Source organism: Phalacrocorax aristotelis, chromosome 12 (assembly GCF_949628215.1).
Source record: "Phalacrocorax aristotelis chromosome 12, bGulAri2.1, whole genome shotgun sequence".
Lineage (NCBI taxonomy): Eukaryota > Metazoa > Chordata > Aves > Suliformes > Phalacrocoracidae > Phalacrocorax > Phalacrocorax aristotelis.
The window spans coordinates 18416302-18425726 of NC_134287.1; positions in this window are offsets into that span (position 1 = coordinate 18416302).

Below are 9425 nucleotides of genomic sequence, written 5' to 3' on the forward strand. Positions count from 1 at the left end.
GACATAACAACTCAGCATTAAAGGAAGCCAGACAACCAGGGAAAGTTTGTGGCCCAATAACAACCTTCAAATTAGTTGCCACCAGGAATATTAGGCTTTCAAACCTTAACACAGTACATGAATCATCAGCTTCCTCCTCTCAAGTTGGCTAGTGAAAAATCCCGCCTGGGTTGTAGGGAACCCAGATAGCCAGTTCCTGCTCCACACCAAGCATGAGGTTTTTTTTCCCGCTTCCTCAGATGAAAATGAAGACCAAGAGTCCTTCCTTTCTATAGAGCAGTTGTGAGTGCATCACACGACATGTGCTGCATGACAATGAGTAATGGAGCCCATTTGTGTACCTCTGAAAGGTACATCAATAAATCTCAATGTGATGCAATATATGTATTTCAGCTCACCCTTCAGGCAAGGGTAGCACTGTTGAAACTGCTCTGTAATGGTTCCTGTTTTCACTACAGTCAGTGCCAGCAGGCAAAATACTTGAATGCAGGTACTACCTTTGTACTCTGCTAAGCTTTCTTTTAAGTCTTGTTTTCTAAGATGGAGATTAAAATTTACATAAAATTTGCATGGTATAATGAAATATTTCAGATGGAGAAGGTTTTATGCACCTAAAAATACCTAGACAATTGCGCATGACTGAAAGAGAAAAATTTTTCTTCCAGTTGCATATGGATCCTCATACATAATGTCTGTTTGACATATAAATGACAAATAGCTGTTTGAGCTATTTTCAGTTATGGCTGATTTCCAATATAAATTGAATAAGCACAAAATAAGGAAGACAATGTTTCTAGTGTGATATTTCTGTCTTGATTCCTGAAGTGTCTCTGCATTTGAACTCAAAGTTTTGCTGTCTTGAAAAGAATCATCTTTAATAAAGACATTTTTTCAAGCAACATGTTGGTCATATGTGGGGTTCTTCTGCAAGAACACAGGAACATCACATACCTGGGTTCTGGAAAAATCCAGGAAGATCTTATTTGTGGTCAGGATCTGCTGTGAGATCAGCCCTGCATAACAGTTTATGTCTATGACTTGCTGCCTAAACCAGGCACCTCTGTAAAATTCATACAAATCCTTATTATACTTTTACCATGATAGCATAATTATTGCTACAGCCTAACATAGCACTTTACTGTCAGCCAAAAGCAATTCTGGAAAACAACTTAGAAGTTCCACGTCTAGATTTTTTTTTGATTTTTTGTTTTGTCTTTGCCAACCAATATGGTCAAATGAAGCCAGCATAACTTTTTTAGGCAATACCACAATTCTGCTTCATAGCAGGCAAAGGTACCAATTTGCTTGCATTTCTTCAGAAAAAAATGACAATTAACAGCAACATCATTGTTGATGTTAAAGTTAACATCATTGGGGCTAGCAGTGCCTTCCTGGAGCACTGTGTGGGGCAAACATCTTGGTGGTTGCAGGATGGCAAAAAGGATGCAACTCCAAGAATGCCTGTCTGCAACCCCACCTGCTCCAGGCTGCAACATCCCTGACTCCTCCTCAGGGCACGGCACAGCTGTGATTGGTCAGTGCCACAGGGGTTGCAAAGGTGACCTAGCATAATTTGCCCCATCAGGTAACCATTGCACGTAACATTTGGTCATCACTGGGCCCTGAGAAGAACAAACTGCTGTATAAACTGCATCAGCCTTGAGTATTTGACTGCAGCTTCCAGAAGCCAAATGCCACCACAGCCATCGGCCAACTGCAAGTCTTCTCCCCCTCCTGTTTTCCCAAACAGTTATACATATTGTAGATGATACATGCTGGTCTGAGATACTGGGAGACCTACATCTGTCAGGCCATCAGTAGGCAGCTTCTAGATCCTTGAAGAAGCTGGTGTCTTGAAGAAGTGCTGTGCTTCCTTGGTCCCTGCTTGTGTCTGCCTGCATGAGCTGGGCTGCTGCACCTCTGGTGACCACAGAGCAAGATGGGGCACAGCAGAGGCAGATCACAACACTGTTGGCAATGGAGCACACCTTGTTGGAGCCCTCATTGCAGATCAGCTTTGCTTTGATATCTCTGGAAACTGTATTTTCATCCTCAGCACTGGATTGTGTGTGATCAAGGCTGGCCCTGGTCTGTGGCCAAGGCAGGTGGAAATGGACTTCAATGGCTGCTCTCAGGGCAGCTCCACCTGAGTCAACAGACCTTTGGTACATTTATTGCAACATTTAAAAGCTTGGGATACTGGAGAAAGTACAGCTAACCTGCTTAGGTGTGACTGGATCTGCAAATGGGCAAACCAAGCTACTGTTACAGCCACTTGTTTTGGAACGTGTTCAAAACTGCCCAAGGGAAAAAACCTAGATCAGACTTCAGTGCCTTTTGACTTACCACATTACCACTGTGATAATGCAATTGCGTACAGCCAGAGGAATTTTTTCTGTGGAAGATTTCTGAAGAAGAAGAGGGCTAAAAGATACCATAGATAGAGGAATGAACTCGATGAAAGTGTAATGATTCACAAGTACTTAACGTTTAAGACCAAAGTATGTGGAGTAGCTAAAGGGCTATCATAAATTTATCATGAAACTACAACCTGTTATCATGAAACTACAACCTACATAACTGCAACAAAATCCCAAATGTCTTCATAATTTCCCCCTCTATTAAATGCTGGTGATATTTACACTGTCATATTTGCACTGAGGTCTGAAGTTTTCCCCATCATTCCTTGGTTATGTACAGGGAGTTTCCTCCATCTGTGTATCAAATCTCAAATTTTAGGTCAAATGGTGCAGCCATTGGAGTGCTATTAGTAAATACAAATACTGATTGTTAATAACTAACATCTATTTTTACATTTTCTTTTTTTAGTCATTCTTTCCTTAAGTGCTCTGGTAATTCTCATTTGAAAAGGCTTGTGTTAGTATTTATTTGTCTTTCAAGGCTTTTTGTCAGTTCAGTAAAAGCCTATATTATTACTACTTGTAGCTCAGGTTTTTGGTTCAAAACTACACCAATATTCCTACACTGTAGGGTGGCAGCTACAAAGAGCACAGTGGACTAAGTCAATGGCTATTGTCTTTTTTAAGGGATGACTCATGCATCCTTATGACAGGACAAAGTAGATTCACTGTATTATTTTATTCACGTGAACCAGGGAACATCAAAGCCAAAGGCAGTTGCAGCACAGTAAAATCTTCAGGAAAAAAATACAGCTCATACAGGGGATGACATGTATGAGATTCTTATAACAGATAACTTGCAAATGCAATGCAGAATCTTTTGAGAGTATTTTAAACGTTTCCATAGATCCACACTGTTCTTGGACCATATTTGTTGATCTTACAATCAGTCTAATAAAACTGAATGTCAGTGAAAGCCATGAGAAGATATTTTATACCACCTCACTTTAAGGTGTCTCCATCATCTTTCCCCCCTTTTTTCCATCTGTTTTTTTAGGACAAATATACCTATACAGAATTCCTCTTACCTAACAACTATATGTTTGCAAGGTCTGAAGCGACTGGGTTAGGCAGCTAAGCCTTGCCTACCCTTTTCAGCAGGCTGTGAGCCAGTTAATGTAGCCAGCACCTGCCCATGCATTATGCTATGGCCAACTTCTAGGGTCTCTTCTTTGTACTAACACTTAACTGTTATTTATGTAATGGCAAGCACAGCCTGGAGACCTCATCACTTGCTCAGACTTCCTGAGAGCATTGTTATGTTTTCTCTCCATGCTAAAGAACAAAACCTACTGCTTGGCGTTGGTACAGCCATGCCCAAGTTGTGCCAGGCTCTGTAGAAAGGCATAGTACAGGATGGTTTGGCCCTTGGGCATTCTCCAATGTGGAGGTTGAGGTATGTTGCCCTCTATATGAACGATTGTAGTGAAATTTATGAACTGAGTGCATCAGCTGAGCAGTAAGCATTTCTGCAAATATCTTCAAAACGGATTTTGATCTTGCAGAGGTTAAGGCAAACATTTAACTACCTTGATAATTTCCAAAGATTTTTAGGAGACTATTCATGGCAAAAAAGTTATGCACATAGCTTAATTAAACATTTGCAAAGTTTTGTTGCTCATTTTAATATTTCATTTTAGCAACATATCTTGGCCCCCAGTTAATTGCCAATACACAGCACAATACATAATGCATCGATGTAGGTGTAAAAATTACTTCATCTAGCATGGCAAACTTCACTAACTTCTTTTCCCTGTCTACAGATTGTTATATAATGCCTAGTAATAGTGGGGTAGGGAGAGGAACAGGCAAGGTGTATTAATATTTGTCGTTACCCACCCATTTAGTAAACACTATGCTCCTGTTGCCTCAGATTATCACATGTAGGCTACCCCTCATATTATAAAAAGCACACTGGCAGAAATTACCTACCCAGTTAAGTGGGGAAAAAAAAAGAAAGAAAAAAGGAAATGGTACATACTGCACTTTGCATTCTATCTTGCTACATTTGTGATTCAGAGAAAATAAAATATACAGCTTAGAAAATTAGATCATGTTGCACTGGGTATTAGACTGAAGATTTTTAATTGATTATTTTTTCTTTGGTGCAGATTTTAACTATTAAAACTACACATGCCTAAGTCAAACTGCTCGATCCTTTCAGATCTTTGATCAGTGCAAGGAAGAAATGCAAAGAAAAGTATTAAGAAATGTTAAGAAATATGACAAACAACCATCTAGTCCTACTTTAAATCATAGAATCATTAAGGTTGGGAAAGACCTCTAGGATCATCAGGTCCAATCATCAACCCAACACCCCCAGGCCTCCTAAACCATGTTCCAAAGTGCCATATCTACACGTTTTTTGAACACCTCCAGGGATGGTGACTCCACCACCTCTCTGGGCAGCCTGTGCCAGTGCCTGACCTCCAAATTGGAGAGACATGGATTTGATGGATGGAGCACTTGGTAGATAAGGAATTGGCTGGATGGTTGCACTCAAAGAAAGAGTTGCGGTCAATGGCTCGATGTTCAAGTGGAGACCAGTGATGAGCAGCATTCCTCAGGGGTCGGCATTGGGATAGGCATTGTTTAACATCTTTCTTGGTGACATGGACAGTGGGATTGAGTGCACCCTCAGCAAGTTTGCCAACAACACCAAGCTGTGCGGTGCAATCAACATGCTGGAGGGAAGGGATACCATTTAGAGGGACCTTGACAGGCTTGAGAGGTGGGCCTGTGCAAATCTCATGAAGTTCAACAAGGCCAAGTGCAAGGTCCTGCACGTAGTCAGGGCAATCCCAAGCACAAATACAGGCTGAGCAGAGAATGGATTGAGAGCAGCCCTGAGGAGAGAGGACTTTGGGGTTGTTTGACAAGAAGCTCAACATGCCCTGGCAATGTGCATTTCAGTCCAGAATGCCAACCATATCCTGAGCTGCATAAAAAGGAGTGTGGCCAGCCAGTCGAGGGAGGTGATTCTCCCCTCTACTCTGCTCTGGTGAGACCTCATCTGGAGTGCTGTGTTCAGCTCTGGAGCCCCCAACATAGAAGGACATGGACCTGTTGGAGTGAGTTCGGAGGACAGCCACAAAGATTATCAGAGGGCTGGAGCACATCATCTATGAAGACAGGCTGAGAGAGTTAGAGTTGTTCAGCCCGGAGAAGAGAAGGCTGTGGGAGACCTTATAGCAGCCTTCCAGTACTTGAAGGGGGCCTACAAGAAAGGTCGAGAGGGACTTTCTACAAGGGCATGTAATGACAGGTCAAGGGGTAATAGCTTTAAATTGAAAGAGGGTAGATTTACATTATATATAAGGAAGAAATTCTTCATTCTGAGGGTGTTGAGGCACAGGCACAGGTTGGCCAGAATAGTTGTAGATTCCACATCCCCGGAAGTGTTCAAGGCCAGGTTGGATGGGGCTTTGAGCAACCTGGTCTAGTGAAAGGTGTCCCTGCCCATGGCATGGGAGTTGGAACTAGATGATTTTTAAGGTCCTTTCCAACCCAAACCATTCTATGTTTCTATGATTCTATGAACTTTTCTCCTGTTGTAGGGACAAAGCAAAGCATGACAAGAGTAAAAGTCTGAGAAATACTGGGTGGTCTCCTGATGTGGTATTACCCATCTGTGTACAACATTAAATGAACAGGAACATACCTAAGAACATGAGTCTTGCAGAGCATTCCTGGGCAGATACAAAGCATCAGTGTGAAGACTGATGTGTTCAAGGTCCCTCCCACAAAAAGCACATGGCAGAAAACCAGTCCATGGATCTAGAACACAGAATGTTACAGTAAGTAAAATCTTCTAATTTTTTTCTTTCTCAAACTGAAAGAAAATGATTGATCAAGGGAGATGGCAGACTTTTCTATAGCCTTTAGCAGTTCTAAATGCCACTAAAAATTACAACTGTGTTTGGAACAAGGAAGCTGGAATTGGTGGGGCCTGGCAAGAACTCTGACAGCTAAGTTTGTATTAAAGAACCATGTTAGCAGATTTAATTTTTGTGGATAAATGTAACCACAGCTCATTTAGTCCTTCTCTGTTCTGGAACCTCCTTGACATCATCCATAAATTTTCTATTCACGGTGTCACAAACGAGTGAAGGCTGGATGATCCAGAGATCCTCTACTCCATACCCGTGCTCAAAGCAGGGTTGGAGAAAGCAGGTTTCTTAGGACTGTGTCTAGCTGGGTTTGAATATCTTGAAGAACAGAGGAATCTATATCCTCACTGGGCAACCTACTCCACCACTTGACCATCCTCACAGTGAAATTCTTTTTTCTTATGTTTAAATGGAATTTAATGTACTTCAACTCATGCTTATTGTTTCTTATCCTGCCACAAGGCACCACTGAGAAGAGCCTGTCTTTACTCTGTCCCATCAGGTATTTGTACACATTGATGACATCCTCCTGAGCCTTCTTTTCTATGGGCCTCTTCTCATATGAGAGATGCTCCAGTCCCTTAATCACCTTAGGGGCCTTTGCTAGACTTGCTCCAGTATGTCCACGTCCATCTTGTACTAGGGATCCCAGAACAGGAACCTGCATCCCAGGTGTGTCTCACCAGTGCTGAGTAGAGGGGGAGGATCACCTCCCTTGACCTGCTGGCCACACTCCTCTGAACGCAGCACCAGGATGCCACTGGCCATCTTTGCTACAAGGGCACATTGCTGGCTCATGGTCAATTCATTCACCAGGACGCCAAGGTCCTTTTCTGCAAAACTGCTTTCCAGCTGCTTGGGATTTTTGGTCTGTACAAAGGTTTTATTTTTCAAGAATTTAAAGGCAGGATTGTGACCCCGTAGCCCCTTCCCAATGACAGTGTGTGATCACTCCACTGAGCACACAGCACAGTTTTTGCTTTTGACAGGAAGTGAGGAACAGTAGAGCTGTGAATAGCAATGTTCAGGCTTACATTTCTTTATTAACATGTGAATACAATCAGTTGTATTTACCGTTGTCTTCCAGTTTGTTTGTTCTTCTCAGTGACTGCTTTGACAGCTTTTTATTCTGTTTCTGGACTCCGGCCTTTTGTCTTTCCTTCCTCTAGTCTAGCACTGTGAACTTTTGCAGAAAGAGGACTCTTTATTCCCTTTGTCTCTAGACCCAAGCTGTGCTTTTCTGCAGGAGGAGGGTTGGCATACACTAGCAGGAATCATAAGTTATGTCAGCTATTGCTGTTTGGTTGCCGTTTGTATCACAGCCAAAATGAACATGTAGGTACAGCCTGGATGAAGTGTAACAAATAGAATGTTAGACCAACCTTTGGTCTGTTTCTAGCTGGCTTGTATTTCTCCTCATTAGATGAGGAGAAACAGTAGAAGCGCAATACAGGGACTCCAGCAAACAGATTAGCAGGACAGGATTATGGGCTTTTGTGCCCTAAGCAACCTATAACTTCATTAAGACTTTGCATAGAACAACTGAGGAAACCATTTCAACTGGACTTTTGATTTTACTTCAACACATACTTCTTTCTTTTTTTATAAACTTTGTAATTTTGAAGGAAGTCTTGTTGGCAAATTTAACCAAGGAGCATAGCAGTGGATTGAGGGAAGATATTGGTAAAGCAGAGCAAGCTTGACAGAGACCCCCAGATGATGTCCATTCAGGGTATGTTACAAACAGCTGGTGTTAATTTACTTTTGATACCTGACATAATCCCATTTATGATGTGCTTTTTGTGTACAAGCAGAAGGGAAACAAGCCTGTAATTTCAAGTGGAAACCATCAGAAATATAAATATTTATGAGGCCAGGGCTCTTTGCTAAAGGATTTATCAGAAAGTTTGCTATGACTTTGCTGCCTTACCTTGTGATGTGTTACAGTCTGCTCAATTAAGTCATTAGTTACAAGCAGTAAATAAATAAAACTGGGATGATGGCGGTAAAGAAATATGTAGATGCACAAATCTGGTTCCAAAGGTAACACTAAACCTGCACATACAGATGAGATAATTTATAATAAGGACAATAGTACAAATTATCAAGGAAATTTAAACTTTACCATTCATATATAATCATTCTGTAAAGATCAAGTAGTCATAAAAATGTTGTATAAGAAATCAGACATAGCATGGGCCAGACCAACCTTGGAAGCCTCACCCTTTTGCAGGTGCAGAGTATAAATTCTGATGCTCTGTTTTATTAGCATCTCTTGACAAGAGGAGTACCACCAAGAACTTGCTGTAGTCATTCCTCTTAAACACAAAACTCCTGGATGGCACCTCAAGTAAACCACTTAAAATCTTTAAAGAACACTCTTCCAAAAAAAAGGCAGGAAAAAGGGGATGTCTTACTCCTCTACACTGGTTCTATACATTTAACTCATACATTATTATAATCAAATTTGTGCAAAGATTAGAAGACAGACTGAAATTGGATAGCATCCTGTTGTCTTATTAAAAATATGAACACATCAATATAATGATTAACTATTTTTTATGTTGAAGCAAATTTAGTGCAATGAAATTAATATGGCTCTAACTGTTTTGCAGTAGCGTCTTGTAGCACAGTTTAAAACAAATAAAAAAATACTACCATGACAATACTGCTGAAAGTCTTCTTTCCTATAAATCTGTTGTTTTCAGTATGGCCACAATGCATATTTGCTTTAAAAGACTTCAAATCCAACCTTGCAGATGCACATGCAACCACTCAATACTCATTTAACTTTATGTAATTTAATGGAAGCATAATAATAAGTCACAGTTGCTATCCTCTACGGTACCACAAAGTCCCAGGGGTGTGTATTTTGCTTACAGTTGTGCCCTTGAGAGTTTTATGCATGCAGAATAAAAACATGGAGTCTGTAACAATCCAGTCTGAACACTGGATTCACGATTCTACGAAGTGGTTATTTTTTTCTATGTGACATCATGAGGATACATCTGGAATACCAAGACTAGTTATGGGCCCCACAAACAACACAGGAAATAAATTCAAAATGGAGAGCTCCAGTGGAGGAACAGACTTTTTTCTGCTTGCAAAAGGGAAG